This window comes from Heterodontus francisci, chromosome 3 (genome assembly GCF_036365525.1).
Source record: "Heterodontus francisci isolate sHetFra1 chromosome 3, sHetFra1.hap1, whole genome shotgun sequence".
Taxonomy (NCBI): domain Eukaryota; kingdom Metazoa; phylum Chordata; class Chondrichthyes; order Heterodontiformes; family Heterodontidae; genus Heterodontus; species Heterodontus francisci.
The window spans coordinates 4261257-4280514 of NC_090373.1; the positions used below are offsets into that span (position 1 = coordinate 4261257).

General features: G+C 44.3%; 1 pseudogene; it reads right to left on the reverse strand.

The window, feature by feature from the left end:
- Nucleotides 1-5228: 5228 nt before the first annotated feature.
- LOC137353634 (probable G-protein coupled receptor 139) lies at nt 5229-8247 on the reverse strand (annotated as a pseudogene).
- Between the last annotated feature and the right edge of the window lie 11011 nt (nt 8248-19258).

Sequence of the window (19258 nt, forward strand, 5' to 3'; positions counted from 1 at the left end):
TTGCTAAAGTTGTACTTCTGCTTAAAAAGGGAGTGAAGTATAGATCGAATAATTACAGGCCAGTCAGTCTAACCTCAGAAGTGGGAAAATTATTGGAATATATTCTGAGACAGGATAAACTGTCACTTAGAAAGGCACAGATAATTAAGAATAGTCAGCATGGATTTGTTGAGGGAAGATCTTGTTTGATCAACTTGATCCAATTGTTAGAAGAAGTAACATGAGGTCTACAAGTATTTAAGCAAGGTTTTTGACAAGGTCCCACATGGCAGACTAGTTAAAAATTAAAATCCCATGGGATCCAGGGATATGCAGCAAGGTGGATACAGAATTGGCTCAATGACTGGTAAAAAAAGAGTAATTGTTAATGAAACAAAAACAAGAAATGCTGGATTCACTCAGCAGGTCTGGCAGCATCTGTGGAAAGAGAAGCAGAGTTAACGTTTCGGGTCAGTGACCCTTCTTCGGAACTGACAAATATTAGAAAAGTCACAGATTATAAACAAGTGAGGTGGGGGTTGGGCAAGAGATAGCAAAGGAGAAGGTGCAGATTGGACCAGGCCACATAGCTGACCAAAAGGTCACAGAGCAAAGGCAAACAATATGTTAATGGTGTTTTGAAAGACAAAGCATTAGTACAGATTAGGTGTGAATATACTGAATATAGTACATCAGCAAGTGCAAACCTGAAGAAAAACAACCTGAAAAAAACAGTGGGTAAGCAAACTGAACAAACTAAGATGAAATGAAATAAATGCAAAAAATGTAAAAAGGAATGCAAAAAAAAGGAAGAAAAAAAATAAAGAAAAAATAACTAAAAATGACTAAAAATGAAAGTAAAGTGGGGGGCTGTCATGCTCTGAAATTATTGAACTCAATGTTCAGTCCGGCAGGCTGTAGTGTGCCTAATCGGTAGATGAGATGCTGTTCCTCGAGCTTGCGTTGATGTTCACTGGAACACTGCAGCAATCCCAGGACAGAGATGTGAGCATGAGAGCAGGGGGGAGTGTTGAAATGGCAAGCAACCGGAAGCTCAGGGTCCTGCTTGCGGACTGAGCGGAGATGTTCCGCAAAGCGGTCACCCAGTCTGCGCTTGGTCTTCCCAATGTAGAGGAGACCACACTGTGAGCAGCAAATACAGTATACTACATTGAAAGAAGTACAAGTAAATCGCTGCTTCACCTGAAAGGAGTGTTTGGGGCCTGGGATAGTGAGGAGAGAGGAGGTAAATGGGCAGGTATTACACCTCCTGCGATTGCAAGGGAAGGTGCCCTGGGACGGGGACGAGGTGGTGGGGGTAATGGAGGAGTGGACCAGGGTGTCGCGGAGGGAACAATCCCTTCGGAATGCTGACAGGGGAAGGGAGGGGAAGATGCGACTGGTAGTGGCATCACGCTGGAGGTGGCGAAAATGGCGGAGGATGATCCTTTGGATATGGAGGCTGGTGGGATGAAAAGTGAGGACAAGGGGAACCCTGTCACGGTTCTGGGAGGGAGGGGAAGGGGTGAGGGTAGAGGTGCGGGGAATGGGTCGGACACGGTTGAGGGCCCTGTCAACCACAGTGGGGGGAAATCCTCGGTTGAGGAAAAAGGAGGTCATATCAGAAGCACCGTCATGGAAGGTAGCATCATCAGAGCAGATGCGTCGGAGACGGAGAAACTGGGAGAATGGAATCGAGTCCTTACAGGAGGTAGGGTGTGAAGAAGTGTAGTCGAGGTAGCTGTGGGAGTCAGTGGGCTTATAATGGATATTGGTAGACAACCTATCCCCAGAGATGGAGACAGAGAAGTCGAGGAAGGGAAGGGAAGTGTCAGAGATGGACCATGTAAAGGTGAGAGAAGGGTGGAAATTGGAAGCAAAGTTGATAAAGTTTTCTAGTTCGGGGCGGGAGCAGGAAACGGCACCGATACAGTCATCAATGTACCTATGGGTACCCGCATGGGTCCTAGTTATGCCTGTCTTTTTGTGGGATATGTCGAGCATTCTTTGTTCCAGTCCTACTCAGGCCCCCTCCCCCAACTCTTTTTCCGGTACATTGATGTAAATTGAGGTAAATTCAATTAAGTTAGTTAGACATGATCTCCCCCTGACAAAGCTATGCTGACTATCCCTGATTAATCCCTGCCTCTCCAAGTGGAGATTAATCCTGTCCCTCAGAATTTTTTCCAATAGTTTCCCAACCACTGATGTTAGATTCACCAGCCTATAATTACCTAGTCTATCCCTGCTACCCTTCTTGAATAATGGTACCACATTGGCTGTCCTCCAGTCTTCTGGCACCTCTCCTGTGGCCAGAGAGGATCTGAAAATTTGTGTCAGATCTCCTGCTATCACCTACCTTGCCTCACATAACAGCCTGGGATACATCTCATCTGGGCTTGGGGACTTATCCACTTTTAAGCCTGCTAAAGCATCTCATACTTCCTCCCGTTCAATGTCAATATGTTCAAGAATATCGCAATCTCCCTCCCTGATCTCTACACCTACATCGTCGTTCTCCATAGTGAAAACAGATGAAAAGTAATCATTTAAAACCGCACCTATGTCCTCCGGCTCCACACACAGTTTGCCACTTTCGTCCCGATTGGGCCCTACTCCTTCCCTGGTTATCGCCTTGCCCTTAAAATACTTATATAACGCCTTAGGATTTTCCTTTATATTAACCAATAATGTTTTTTCATGTCCCCTCTTTGCTCTCCTAATTACTTTTTTAAGTACACCCTACACTTTCTATACACCTCTAGTGCCTCCAGTGTTTTCAATGCTCTGGCTCTGCCATAAGCCTCCTTTTTTTTTCCTGATCCAATAGTCTATATACCTTGACATCCAGGGTTCCCTGGACTTGATGGTCCTACCCTTCACCTTAATGGGTACATGTTGGCTCTGAATTCTCACTATTTCCTCTTTGCCTCCCATTGGCCCGATATAGACTTTCCCACAAGTAGCTGCTCCCAGTCCACCTTTTAGCCAGATCCTATATTTTCTTAAAATCGGCCTTCCCCCAATTCAGTACCTTTATTTCTGGCCCATCTTTGTCCTTTTCCATAACTACCTTAAATCTATCCCTGAAATGCTCCCCCACTGATACTTCTACCACTTATCCAGCTTCATTCCCTCGGATTAGGTCCAGTACTGCCCCTTCTCCTGTCGGGCTTTGAACGTGCTGGCTCAAAAAGCTCTCCTGTATGCATTTTAAGAATTCCTCCCCCTTTAAGCTTTTTGCACTAAGATGATCCCAGTTAATATTGGGGAAGTTGAAATCCGCTACTATTATTACCCTATTATTTTTCCACCTCTCTGGGATTTGCCCACATACGTGCTCCTCTATCTGTCTCTGACTACTTGGAAGCCTGGAGTACATGCCCAGCCAAGTATTGGCCCCCTTTTGTTCTTACGTTCTACCCATTTGGCCTTATTTGAGGAACCTTCTAAGATATCATCCCTCCTTACTGCAGTAATTGACTTCTTGATCAACAGTGCAATGCCACCTCCTCTTTTATCCCCTCCCCTATCACGCCTGAAGATTCTATACCCTGGAATATTGAGTTGCCAGTCCTACCCCTCCCTCAGCCATGTCTCTGTGATAGCAATAATATCATAATCCCATGTGCTAATCAATGCCCTCAATTCATCTGCCTTACTCGTAAGACTCCTTGCATTAAAGTATATGCAATCCAGCCTTGCATTTTTCACTTGTGCCTGAACAGGTCTATATTTGTTCTGCATTCCAGACTGACTCAGTTTCTCTTCTATATTTGGCTGTGCCTCACCCCCTACTGTACCTCCACTCTGTATCCCATCCCCCTGCCAAATTAGTTTAACCCCACCCCCAACAGCACTAGCAAACCTCCCAGCAAGGATGTTGGTCCCATTCCGGTTCAGGTGCAACCCGTCCAACTTTGCACAGGTCCCACCTTTACCAGAAACAGACCCAGTGTTCCAGGAACCTAAAGCCCTCCCTCCTGCACCATCTCCTCAGCCACGCATTCATCTGCTCTATTGTCCTATTCCTATACTTGGCACAGGGAGTAATCTAGAGATTAAAACCTTTTTGAGGTCCTGTTTTTTAATCTGCTACCTAGCTCCCTAGATTCTTGTTGCAGGACCTCCTCCCTCTTTCTACCTATGTCGTTGATACCAATGTGTATCGCAACCTCTGACTGGTCACCCTCCCCCTTCAGAATGTCCTGCAGCTGCTCCAAGACATCCTTGACACTAGCACCAGGGAGGCAACATACCATCCTGGAGTCTCATTTGCAGCCACAGAAATGCCTATCTGCACCCCTTACGATAGAATCCCCTATCACTATAGCTCTGCCACCCCTTTTCCTCCCCTGCTGTGCAGCAGAGCCCTCCGTGGTGCCACGAACTTGGCTGTTGCTGCTTTCACCTGGGATTTTATCTCCCACCCCCCCACCCCCAACAGTATCCAAAGCAGTATATCTGTTTGAGAGGGGGATGGCCACAGGGGATTCCTACACTACCTCCCTGCGCCTACTACTCTGTCTGATGGTCACCCATATCTTTTCTGCCTGTGCAGCCATATCCTGCGGTGTGACCACATCACTTACGTGCTATCCACGATGTTCTCAGCATCGCGGATTAGAATTGGTGGATCATCTTTTGGCCAGCACAGACCTGATGGGCCAAGTGGCCTCTTTCTGTGCTGTAAACTTTCTATGATTCTATGAATACAATGTACTTTCATGATCACTCTGTCATGAAGGGTCAGCCTACATTGATTTGATTCCTGAATGGCCTGTCTCCAATTTAATACACGCCCTTTGTTATGGATTCCTCCAACAACATGAGTGCATAAACCATCCACGGGAATGATGTCCTTCCCAATAATCAAATATTTAACTAAAAATAACACAATTTACTCTTCCAGCTGTCCTTCAACATCTGAATGCACACGTACCAAGGTTTCCAATCAACTGGAACTCAATCAAGTCTGAATTATGATTTCATGGAAGGATCAGGAAACGTAAGTTGAATTCTGTTTATAAGTAACCCAATAAATGATTGTAAAATCGACTTTGTGGCAGTTTTCCTAGTGGTTAACGGTCATGGTCTGTTAAAGAATACCAGCTGCATTAAGGATCTTGGAGGAAGTGAGAATTTTCGATTAGGTCTTGGAAGGAAGAAACAGGCTAACTGGTGTGTTAAGAGTATGGGGTGATAATGAAAAAGAACTGGATTCACAACATGCAAAAAAAAGACATATTTCACAGTTTTGCGAATTTAATGATCAGATTCAGAGGGTATTTCAAGCCATTTTTGAATTCCTCTCTGAATTTACTCTGTGTCCCTGCATAAATACATGTGTTGGTGCAACAGCTGAGGAGCTGCAACATGTTGCCACTTTCTTGTAGAATGAACCTTGGGTTACTGAGAGTAGAGCCTGTCGAATAATTACTGTTCGTAAATCGCACATGCAAGAAAATTACAACGTAGGTCATCCATAACAGGATGAAACTGCCTGAGATGGTGAAGAGTAAAATGATGGACTTTCTCCGGCTCTCCATTTCTGAGTCACTCTGATTCTCTCTGATGTTGTGGGCCTGGAGTCTTCTGCGGCTTTTATTGGCTGCGAGAATGTTTCTGAAAGTCAGTGTATTGAGTGCCACCATCAGAAGGAAAGGAGCACAAGGGTTTAAAATGCGGTCGATCCAGTCAAATGCTGTCCATAGAATTTCCGAGTAAAAGCTTAACATAATGTTTGCAGTACCACGGGACACCATTAATTATATACAACGGTTCATACACAAAGTACCACGGAAAGTTTTTTACACAGCTCACACCACAGACCGTTCCTATAACAACAGCCGCTGTTTTCTTTGTGCAATATTTTATTTTCAGATTCTGGCAGCAAATGGCTACAAATCGATCGACAGTGAAAGCGACCGTTAACCAGACTGAGCTGTCTCTGGCTATATAGATCAGAGCGATTTTGAGGCTGCAGACTGGAGTGGTTGAGAGGAAGAGAACTGGAAAATAAATGACACTGATCCGATTTAGTATCACCGCTGTGATAATGACTAGGAGATCCGACACCGCCATTCCCACCAGGTATCGAGTGATACATCTGGAGAGACCACACCTTCCTCGGGACAGGATCACAATTGTCACCAGGTTACCTGACAAAAACAGAAATAAGCAACCAGTTTAATTAATGAGCAAACTGTACACAAATGCAGAAAACTTACAGGATGTTTAATCGCTGATCATTGTCCAGAGATGGAAAATTACCTTTGGTTTTTAGGGGACACCTGACCCAATAGGATAGGGAAACAAGGTTTAGAATTAGCATATCATCTGAGGAAGAGCAGCTTGGACAATGAGGTTCTGCCTCTGGATGGCCCTGAAAGTTCAGTCGAGATTGGGAACTCAAATCCTGGAGATCCCATCTGATAGTCTTCTCTCTGAATACAATGTACTTTCATGATCACTGTATCATCACGAAGAGTCAGCCTACATTGAGAACTCTCATCCTGAAGACACAAACTGGGATTCCTTCCGCCTTTATTTTTATTCATTCCTGAGATGTGGGCGTCGCTGGCTGGGCCAGCATTTATCGCCCATCCCTAATTGCCTTTGCAAAGGTGGTGCCTTCTTGAACCGCTGCAGTCCATGTGGAGTCGGTACAGTTGTGTCAAGAAGGGAGTTCCAGCTTTTGACCCAGTGACAGTGAAAGAACAGCAATATAGTTCCAAGTCAGGATGGTGCGTGGTTTGGAAGAGTACTTGCAAGTGCTGGTGTTCGCATGCATCTGCTGCCCTTGTCCTTCTGGGTGGTACAGGTCACGTGTTTGGAAGGTGTTGTCTAAGGAGCATTGGTGCGTTGCCACGGTACATCTTGTAGAGTACACGCTGCTGCCACTATTCGTCGGTGATGGAGGGAGTGAATGTTTGTGGATGGGGTGCCAATCAAGCGGGCTGCTTTGTCCTGGATGGTGCTGAGCTTCTTGAGTGTTGTTGGAGCTGCACCCATCCAGGCAAGTGGAAAGTATTGCATCACACTCCTGACTCATGCCTTGAAGACGGAGGACAGGCTCACTGTCCTCACTGCAGGATTCCTAGCCTCTGACCTGCTCGTGTAGCCACAGTATTTGGATGGCTACTCCAGTTCAGTTTCTGGTCAATGATAACCCCCAGGATGTTGATAGTGGGGGATTCAGCGATCATAATGCCATTGAATGTCAGGGGGAAGAGGGTTAGATTCTGATCCTAATACGCAAATTACGATCTCAGAAACGTGCCACGATCATTCACTCTAACTCTGATTAAACAAAAAACTTATGGAAATCCAGGAACCCATATATTGATAAACCTATGGTAGTAATGGATCTGCATATGAAATTTCTGGTTCAAATCACTGGTGAAGCCCAAGAATTACATTGTATTAATTATTTGCAAAAATAAACTCTTCTTTAACTTTTGTAAGCTATCACATTGAGAAACCAGCAGAATGTTAACAAACAGTATGACTGAATCATCGGTAAGATTATACAGAGTTTACTGTGTACAGTTTTGGTCTCCTTATCAAGTTGGGGTATATTTGCATTGGAGGCAGTTCAGAGAAGGTTCACGAGGTTGATTCCTGGGATGAAGGGGTTATCTTCTGAGAAATGCTTCAGCAGTTTAGACCTCTACTCTTTCATGTTTGGAAGAGTGAGAGGTGATCTTATTGAAACAGATATGATTCTGAGGGGGCTTGACAGAGTCGACGTTGGGAGAATATTTCCCCACCTGGAATCTAGAACTAGAGGGCACAGTTTCAGAATAAGCAGCCTGCCATTTAAGACGGAGATGAGGAGGAATTTCGTCTCTCAAAGGGTCGTGAATGTTTGGAATTCTCTATGCTGAAAGCAGAGGAACTGGGTCATTAAATATATTCAAGACTGAGTTAGACAGATTTTAGATTTACAAGGAAGTGAAGGGTTATGGAGGCAGACAGGAAAGTGGAGTTGAGGGCACTATCAGATCAGCCATGAGCTTACTGAATGGCAAAGGAGGCTCGAGGGGCCGAATGACCTAGTCCGCTTCATTTTTCTTACATTCTTAGGTTCTTGAATTTGCATAGAGGCGGTGGGAATGAAGCACAGACCAATGTTCTATAGCCAATTAACAGATCAAACTGTTCTGCACAATGGATAATTTATCACAGGGTCTTACCTGGAACACCAATAGCTGCCAGAACAGGATAATAAATGGCATACGCTAAGCCTGTCACCTGTCCATGCATTTTCTGTCAGAACCTTTGCTCCCTCCTTCAGCTGCAGTCCACTCTCTGACACTGTGTAATATTCAAACGGTCCTTATTATAATTGTTGGAAACCCCCAGTGAGACAATTAGGCTGCATTGCCGGTGAAATAAATAGATTAGGTTGCATCACTGTTAATGTTAATTGCAGTCATTGAACAAACACATTAATCACTTGGTTTCACTCTCCTGTTTTTCCAGTATGTATATTAAATTGATATTGTGTTGTTTGCAAATGAAGCAATACAAGACCTCAATATTGTTTTGATGAACTCAATGTTCTCAATCCCTGTTAAATCTTTTTTTTTGTTAATTTGTTTCGGGATCTGTGCACAACACTGTCAAGGCTGCATTTACTGCCATCACTGCTTGACTACAAAACATAGGGTTATGGATCAATTCGGGGGATTGTTAGAGAATGCCTCGATGTGTTTCATCTTATAGCCCCGACGTTGAATATTGAATATTGGGTGTTACAGATTGATTACATGGATTTTACGTGTCACGGTATGTAAACATAGGTCAGAGAGCCAGTGAGTCATTACAGATGAAGGCCATGTGAATCATTTGAGTCCATGCCAGCTCTCTGTACAGCAAACCATCCAGTCCCTTTCCCCCGCTTCTGCTCCGTAGCCTTGCAAGTTTATTTCCCTCAAGTGCCCACCCAATTTCCTTTTGAAATCATATATCATCTCCACCTCCACCACCTTCGTAGACAGCGAGTTCCAGGTCATTACCACTTGCTGCATTAAAAAAAGTTCTTTCTCAAACTCCCCTCCAATCCCCTGTCCCCACCCCGCAAGTCTTGCCTAAATCGTTAAATTTGTGTTCACTAGTCCTTGTACTATCTGCTAACAGGGAAAAAAATACTTTTCTTTTTCGGCCTTATCTCAAACTGGCATAATCATTGACACCTTTATCAAATCTCACCTCGATTTCCTTTGCTCCAAGGAGAGCAACTCCAGCTTCTCCAACCTAACCTTGTAAACTAAAATCCTTCATCACAGGAACAATACAACATTCAACCACACCTGTGATGGTTGGTTGGGGATTAAAACATGTTACATTTTTGAGCTGTGTAACTTTGCAATTCCTAAGAATCTATTATAAACACTGTTTTTTATGCTGTTTTTCTACTGCGCTTCTCAGTGGCAATGTAAACATTGCTGCACAAATAATGAAACTATACATAACGTCAATTTTAATTAATTACTTCTCTTGTTCCATTCATCCATTGTTTCTGTGCTCACTGACCTATGTTTTCTCCTGATGAAGCAATGCCTCTATTTTAAAATTCTTCATCCTTGTTTCCAAATCCCTGAAATAAAAACAATAACTGCTGGAAATACTCAGCAGGTCTGACAGCATCTGTGGAGAGAGAAACAGAGTTAATGTTTCAGGAATTGATCTTTCCTCAGAACCCATATTCAAATCTCTGCATAGCTTCACCCTTCCCTATATCTGTAATATCCTCCAGCTCCACAAGCTTGCAAAATATCTTCACCACTCTAATTCCGGCCTCTTGAGCATCCCCAATTTGAATTGCTTTATCCTTGGTGGCCGTGCCTTCAGTTGCCTGGCCCCTAAGCTCTGAAATTCCTTCCCTAAACCTCTTTGCATTTTACTTTGCTGTGATCCTTTAAAACATTGCTTAAAACCTACCTCTTTGACCAAGCTTTCGGTTATCCAAGCAAATATTTCCTTATATGGCTCTACGTCAAATATTTTGCTTTATAATACTTCTTTGAAGCACTTTGGGACATTTTATTGCATCAAAGGCATCATATAAACAAAAGTTGCAGTTGTTTTAATGAGCTCTTCATCCCCAGACTGATATAACTCCTGTACTTGCTGTCCTAGCAATTGTATTACTCCTGTTTCATGTAATTCTTATTCCTTCCAGTGAACGTTCTACCTGTCCCATTCCATTACCTGCTTATAACAGGGAGGATGTGTTCACAGATGTTTCTCTCTGCAAAGCTAACGGATTCACCTTCAAGTGTTGTCAGTTGATTAAATTTCCCTGAAATATGTGAAAAATAGCTTCTAATTGGGTTTAATGAAGTGACTATTTTTATTTTAGAGATGCAGCACTGAAACAGGCCCTTCGACCCACCGAGTCTGTGCCGACCAACAACCACCCATTTATACTAACCCTACAGTAATCCCATATTCCCTACCACCTACCTACACTAAGGGCAATTTACAATGGCTAATTTACCTATCACCTGCAAGTCTTTGGCTGCGGGAGGAAACCGGAGTACCCGGCGAAAACCCACACGGTCACAGGGAGAACTTACAAACTCCACACAGGCAGTACCCAGAATTGAACCCGGGTCCCTGGAGGTATGAGGCTGCAGTGCTAACCACTACGCCACTGTGCCACCCTACGCTCAACCTTTTTCAACAGCCTTTCGGATGACAATTTGCCCTTAGTGAATCACTGTGGTAGTAAATGCACAGGTAATGCTAAAGTTGAAAATGGTGCAATGAGGCATACAGCGTGCACTCTTGGGGACCTCGATCACATACTTGAAAATCCAAGTGGCTATCTACCCCATTGTGGTCAATACTGTGGGAGAGCTGCAGTATTGGTTAGTCAGTATTGAAGGAGTGCAGCACTGTCAGAGCATCAGTGCTGAGTGAGTGCTGCACTGTCAGACGGTCAGTACTGAGGGAGAGTTGCACTTTCAGAGGCTCAGCACTGAGGGAAACCCACATAGTTGGAGGGTCTGTACTGAGGGAGTGTTGTACTGTCAGCAGGTCAGTACTGAGGGAGTGCAGCACTGTCAGAGAGTCAGTTCTGAGTGAGCGCGCTACTGTCAGAGTGTCAGTATTGAGAGACTGTTGCAATGTTAGAGGGTCAGTACGAAGGGAGTGTTGCACTGTCACAGGTTCATTAATGAGGGAGAGTTGCACAGTCAGGTGGGCTGTACTGAGGGAGTGTTGCACTAACGGAGGTTTAGTACTGATAGAGTGCCACACTGTTGGAGAATCTCCTGTGGCTATTCCCCAGCAAAGCAGATGTACTGCTTTGGATACTGTTGGGGGGGGGGAATGGCCTCTCAGAGGAAAGCAGCAACAGCCCAATTCATTGCACCATGGTTGGCTCTGCTGCACAGGGGAGGAGTAAAAAGTGTGGGAATGCAATAGTTATAGGGGATTCAATTGTAAGGGGAATAGATAGGCATTTCTGTGGCCACAAAAGAGACTCCAGGATGGTATGTTACCTCCCCAGTGCTAGGGGAAAGGATGTCTCAGAGCGGTGACAGGACATTCTGAAGGGGGAGGGTGAACAGCCAGTGGTCGTGGTACCAACTGGTACAAACGACATAGATAAAAAAATGGATGAGGTCCTAAAGTCAGAATATAGGGAGCTAGGAAGTAAGTTGAAAAGTAGGACCTCAAAGGTAGCGATCTCAGGATTACTACCAGTGCCACGTGCTAGTCAGAGTAGAAATAGCAGGATATAGCGGATGAATATTGGCTGAAGGGATGGTTTTAGATTCCTGGGACATTGGGACCAGTACAAACTGGATGGGTTACACCTGGGCAGGACCAGGACTGATGTCCAAGGGGGAGTATTTGCTAGAGTGGTTGGGGAGGGTTTACAGAGTCATAGAGAGATACAGCATTGAAACAGGCCATTTGGCCCACTGAGTCTGTGCCAACCATCAACCACCCAATTATACTAATCCTACATTAATCCCATATACCCTACCAAATCCCCACCATTCTCCTACCACCTACCTACACTAGGGGCAATTTACAATGGCCAATTTACCTATCAACCTGCAAGTTTTTGGCTGTGGGAGGAAACCGGAGCACCCAATGGAAACCCATGCGATCACAGGAGGAACTTACAAACTCCACACAGGCAGTACCTAGAACCGAACCTGGGTCCCTGGAGCTGCGAGGCAGTGGTGCTAGCCACTGTGCCGCCCAGTTTAAACTGATAAGGGGGATGAGAAGCCTCACAAGGAGTCAGAGGAGGGGGGCTTCAAACATGGACAAAAGAGCTGAACTCAAGAGGTGAAGTGAGAGTGACTGCCCTTGACATCAAGGCAGCATTTGACCGAGTATGGCATCAAGGAGCCCGAGAAAAACTGAGGTCAATGGGAATCGGGGGGAAAACTCTCTACTGGTTGGAGTCATACCTAGCACAAAGGAAGAGGGCTGTGGTTGTTGGAGGTCAATCATCTGAGCTCCAGGACATCACTGCACGAGTTCCTCAGGGTAGTGTCGTGGGCCAACCATCTTCAGCTGCTTCATCAATGACCTTCCTTCAATCATAAGATCAGAAGTGGGGATGTTCGCTGACGATTACACAATGTTCAGCACAATTCGCGACTCCTCAGATACTGAAGCCATCCGTGTAGAAATGCAGCAAGACCTGGACAATATCCAGGCTTGGGCTGATAAGTGGCAAGTAACATTTGCGCCACACAAGTGCCAGGCAATGATCATCTCCAACAAGAGAGAATCTAACCATCTCCCCTTGACATTCAATGGCATTACCATCGCTGAATCCCCCACTATCAACATCCTTGGGGTTACCAGTGACCAGAAACTGAACTGGAGTAGCCATATAAATACCGTAGCTACAAGAGCAGGTCAGAATCTAGCAATCCTGCAGCGAGTAACTCACCTCCTGACTCCCCAAAGCCTATCCACCATCTACAAGTCAGGAGTGTGATGGAATACTCTCCACTTGCCTGGATGGGTGCAGCTCCAACAACACTCAAGAAGCTCAACACCATCTAGAACAAAGCAGACCGCTTGATTGGCACACCATCCATAAACGTTCACTCCCTCTACCACTGACGCACAGTGGCAGCAGTGTGTACCATCTACAGGATGCACTGCAGCAATGCACCAAGGCTCCTTAGACAGCACCTTCCAAACCCGCGACCTCTACTACCTCGAAGGACAAGAGCAGCAGATGCATGGGAACATCACCACCTGCAAGTTCCCCTCCAAGTCACACACCATCCTGACTTGGAACTATATCGCTGTTCCTTCACTGCCGCTGGGTCAAAATCCTGGAACTCCCTTCCTAACAGCACTGTGGGTGTACCTACCCCATATGGACTGCAGTGGTTCAAGAAGGCAGCTCACCACCAACTTCTCAAGGGCAATTAGGGATGGGCAATAAATGCTGGCCTGGCCAGCGACGCCCACATCCCAGGAAATAATTTTTTTTTAAACAAGAAAAGACAGTAAGGGGAATAAGAAAAATGATAGGCAGAGACATCAAGGGCCAGAATCAAACAGGGCCACAGTGAAAAATAGTGGGAAGGGGACAAGTAATGTTAAAAAGACAAGCCTTAAGACTTTATGCCTTAACGCACGGAGCATTCGCAATAAAGTGGATGAATTAATTGCGCAAATAGATGTAAACGTGTATGATATAATTGGGATTACGGAGACATGGCTGCAAGCTGACCAGGGATGGGAAATGAACATCCAGGGGTATTCAGTATTTAGGAAGGACAGACAAAAAGCAAAAGGTGGTGGAGTTGCGCTGCTGGTTAAAGAGGAAATTAATGCAATAATGAGCAAAGATATTAGCTCTGACGATGTGCAATCTGTGTGAGTAGAGCTGAGAAACACTAGGGGCAAAAAACGTTAGTGGGGTTGTACATAGACCCCCAAACTGCAGTGGTGATGTTAGGAATGGCATTAAACAGGAAATTAGAGATGCGTGCGAGAAAGGAACATCTGTAATTGTGGGTGACCTTAATCGGCATATAGATTGGGAAAATCAAATTAGTCACAATACCGTAGAGGAGGAATTCTTGGAGTGCATACAGGATGCTTTTCTGGATTAATACGTTGAGGAACCAACTAGAGAATTGGCCATCCTAGACTGGGTATTGTGTAATAAGAGAGGAATAATTGACAATCTAGTGGTGCGTGACGCCTTGGGAATTCTTCATCAAGATGGAGAGTGACGTAGTTGATTCTGAGACTAGGGTCCTGAATCATAGGCGTGAGTTGGCTGTGATGGATTGGGAAACGTTACTTAAAGGGATGACGGTGGAAAGACAATGGCAAACATTTAATGAGCGCATGAATGAACTGCAACAATTGTTTCTCCCTGTCTGGCGCAAAAGTAAAATGGGAAAGGTGGCCAAACCATGGCTTACAAGGTAAATTAGAGATAGCATTATATCCAAGAAAGAGGCGTATAAATTTGCCAGAAAAAACGACAGACCTGAGGATTGGGAGTTTAGAATTCAGCAAAGGAGGACCAAGGGATGGATGAAGAAGGGGAAAATAGACGACGAGGGCGAGCTTGTGGGGAACATAAAAACTGACTGTAAAAGTTTCTATAGGTATGTGAAGAGAAAAAGATCGGGGAAGACAAAGTGCGGAAACTGCAGAATTTATTATTTGCTACAAAGAAATGGCTGACCAACTAAATACATACTTTGGTTCTGTCTTCACAAAGGAGGACACAAAACCCCACTTTTTAAAAAGGGAGTTAGAGAGAAAGCAGGGAATTATAAACCAGTCAGTCTAACGTCGGTAGTGGGGAAAGTTCTAGAGTCCATTATCAAAGATTTTCTCGCAGAGCACTGGGAGAACAATTGTAGAATTGGGCAGAGTCAGCGTGGATTCACGAAAGCGAAATCATGCTTGATCAATCTACTAGAATTCTTCGAGGATGTAAGTTGATGAAGGAGAGCCAGTGGATGTGGTTTATTTGGACTTTCAGAAGGCTTTCGACAAAGTCCCATGTAAGAGATTAGCGTGTAAAATTAAAGCGCATGGGATTGGGGTTGTGTATTGCGATGGATAGAAAATTGGTTTGCAGACAGGAAAGAAAGAGTAGGGGTAAATGGGTCTTTTTCTGAATGGCAGGCAGTGACTAGTGGGGTACTGTGCTAGGACCCCAGCTATTCACAATATATATTAATGATTTAGATGAGGGAACTAAATTGTAATATCTCCAAATTTGCAGATGACACAAAACTGGGAGGGTGAATTGTGAAGAGGATGCAGAGAGACTTCAGGATGATTTGGACAAGTTGAGTGAATGGGCTAATGCATGGCAGATGCAGTATAATGTGGATAAATGTGAGGTTATCTGCCTTGGTAGCAAAAACAGGAAGGTAGATTATTATCTGAATGGCTATAAACTGAGAGAGGGGAATATGCAACGAGACCTGGGTGTTCTCGTACACCAGTCGCTGAAGGTAAGCATGCAGGTGCAACAGCGGTAAAACAGGCAAATGGTATGTTGGCCTTCATTTCGAAGAGATTCAAGTACAGGAGCAGGGATGTCTTGCTGCAATTATACAGGGCCTTGGTGATGCCACACCTGGAATATTGTGTGCAGTTTTGGTGGTTGTTGGTCAGCACAGACTTGGTGGGACGAAGGGCCTGTTTTAGTGCTGTATCTCTAAAATAGAAAAGAAATTCAGGGAACTATGTACTTGCACCCCAAGGTCTCTCTGCTCAACAACACTCCCCAGGGCCCTGCCATTCACTGTAAATGTCCTGCCCTGGTTTAACTTCCCAAAATGCATCACTTCACACTTGTATGCGTTAAATTCCATTTGCCACTCCCTTGCCCACTTTCCCAGTTGATCGATATACTGTTGTAACCTTAGACAACCTTCTTCAACGTCCACTATACCACCAATTTTGGTGTCATCTGCAAACTTACTAATCATGCCCCCTACATTCACATCCAAGTCATTAATATATTTGACAAACAACAGAGGGCCTAGCACTGATCCCTGCGGCACACCACTGGTTACCGGACTCCAATCTGAAATACAACCCTCCGCTACCACCCTCTGCCTCCTATCACCAAGCCAATTTTGTATCCCATTTGGTAACTCACCCTGGATCTCATGTGTTTGAACCTTCTGGACCAGCCTACCATGCGGGACCTTGTCAAAGGCCTTGCTAAGGTCCATGTAGACAACGTCCATTGCCCTGCCCTTGTCAATCTTCTTGATCAGCTCTTCGAAAAACTCAATCAAATTCATGAGACATGAGTGCTGTATCACTAATCTAATCTAATCTAATCTAATTTCCCATGCACAAAGCCATGCTGACTATTCCTAATCAGACCATGCTTTTCCAGATGCATATAAATCCTGTCTCTCAGAATCCCTTCCAATAGCTTTCCAACCACTGATGTAAGGCTCACCGGCCTGTAGTTCCCTGGCTTATCCCTGCTGCCCTTCTTAACAAAAGGCACAATATTTGCTATCCTCCAGTCTTCCGGTTCCTCACCCATGGCTAACGATGATACAAAAATCTCTGCCAATGCCCCAGCAATCTCCTCCCTTGCTTCCCATAGCATCCTAGGATACACCTGGTCAGGCCCTGGAGGATTTATCCACGTTAATGCGCTTCAAAACCTCCAACACCTCCTCCTTTGCAATGTTGATATGCTCCAGGATATCGCTGTTCCCTCCCTTGAACTCACTAGCTTCCATGACCTTCTCCACGGTAAATATGGATGAGAAATATTAATTTAAGACCTCACCCAATTCCTGTGGCTCCACACATAGATTGCCACACTGATCCTTAAAGTGACCCACACTCTCCCTAGCTACCCTTTTACTCTTAATATACTTATAGAATCTTTTAGGATTCTCCTTTATCTTATCTGCCAGGGAAATCTCATGGCCCCTTTTTGCCTTTCTAATTTCCTTCTTAAGTGCAGTCCTACATCCCCTATACTCCTCGAGGGACTCGTTTGATCCCAGCTGCCTATACCTGACATATGCCTCTTTCTTTGTCCTGACCAGATGCTCAATATCCCTCATCAACCAAGATTCCCTAAACTTGCCAGCCTTGCCCTTCCATCTAACAGGAACATTCCGGCCCTGAACACTTCCTATCTCACTTTTGAAAGCCTCCCACTTGCCAGACGTCCCTTTACCTGTAAAGAGCCTCTCCCATTCAACTTTTAAGAGTTCCTGTCATGCCATCGAAATTAGCCTTCCCCAAATTTAGGACTTCAACCTGAGGACCAGTCCTATCTTTTTCCATAACTATCTTGAAGCTAATAGAGTTCTGGTCACTGGTCCCAAAGTGCTCCCCCACTGACACATCAACCACCTGCCCATCCTCATTTGCTAAGAGGAGGTCGATGAAGGCAAGCATGCAATACACCTTCTTCACCACCCTGTCTACCTGTGTTGTCGCTTTCATGTAACTATGTACTTGCACCCCAAGGTCTTTCTGCTCAACAACACTCCCCTGGGCGCTGCCATTCACTGTCTATGTCTTGCCCTGGTTTAACTTCCCAAAATGCATCACTTCAAATAATATACTGTTTCTCTATTCTTCCTGTTCAAGTGGACAAGTTCACATTTTCCTACATTATACTCTACCTGCCAAATATGTGCCCACTCACTTAACCATCTATATCCGTTTGCAGACGCCTTATGTCCTCCTCACAACTTACTTTCCTACCTTTCTTTGTGTCATCAGCAAATTTAGCAACCATGCATTCTGTCCCTTCATCCAAGTCATTGATATAGGTTGTAAATAGTTGAGACCACAGCACTGATCCTTGTGACACTCCACTAGTGTCAGCTTGCCAACCTGAAAATGACCCATTTCTGCCTGCTCTCTGCTTCGTGTTCACTAACCAATCCCCTATCTTTGCTAATATGCTACCCCCTACAACACGAGTTCTAATTTTGCATGGCAACCTTGGAGGCGGCACCTTATCAAATGCCTTTTGCAAATCCAAGTACACAACATTGACAGGTTCCCCTTTATCCATGTTGCTTGCTACTTCCTCAAAGAATTTTAATACATTAGTCAAACATGATTTCCTCTTCACAATGCAATCAGGCAGAGTCAACATAGTTTTAAGATTATCTGAACGGCCTGCTATAACTTCCTTAATAATAGATTCTAGTATTTTCCCTATGAAAGATGTTTGGCTAACTGGCCTGTAGTTTCCTGTTTTCTGTCTCCCTTTTTTTGAATAGAGGAGTTACATTCACTCTTTTTCAATCTGATGGGACCTTCCCAGAATTTACAACCAATGCATCTACTATCCCAGTAGCCACTTCTTTTAAGACCCTAGTATTCAGGCCATCTGGTCCTGGGGACTTGTCAGCCTTTAGTTCTAATAGTTTTCTTTGTGCCCTTTCCCTGGTAATTGTTTTACATTCCTCCTTCCCTTTCACCTCATGAATTACAAGTATTTTTGGGATGTTGTTTGTGTCTTCTACAATGAAGGCAGAAGCAAAATATCTGTTCAATGCTTCTGTCATTTCCTTATTTCCCATTATTAATTCCCCAGTCTCACCCTCCAATGAACCAACCCTTACTTTAGTTACTCTTTTCCATTTTACAATTCTGTGAAGTTTATTGGTAGGTCAGAAGATTGGACAGAATTTAAAAACCAGCAAAGAATTACTAAAACAAGGAGAGAGAACTAAGAGTACGAGAGAAAGCTAGCTCGAAATATAAAAACAGGTGGTAAAAGTTTCTACAGGTCTTATCTTCTGGTACCGTTCTCTCTCACACTCACTCTCTCACTGACACTATGCTGTCAGTTCTCTTACATTTATCTATTATCCTCTGGTACCATTTGACCTCAGATTTGTAGTGTTGTGAAACTGCAATTGCATTGTGCATTATGTAGACTTGGGGATGCTGTCGAACACACATATCAGCAAAGGGAAAGTGACAGTGAAACAGAACAAAGAAGAAGGCTTTGTGTTCAACATTTTGATGATTCTGTCTCAGTCTCTGCCTCACACCTTTTATTAATTAGGATAAGCAGTGGTGTAGTGGTATTATCACTGGAATAGTAACCCTGAGACCCAGGGTATTGATCTGGAGACATGGGTTCGACTCCCACTACAGCAGAAGGTGGAATTTGAATTTAATTAATAAATCTGGAATTAAAAGCGAGTCAAATGATGGCCATGAAACCATTGTCGATTGTTGTAAAAACCCATCTGGTTCACGAATGTCCTTTAGGGAAGGAAATCTGCTGTCC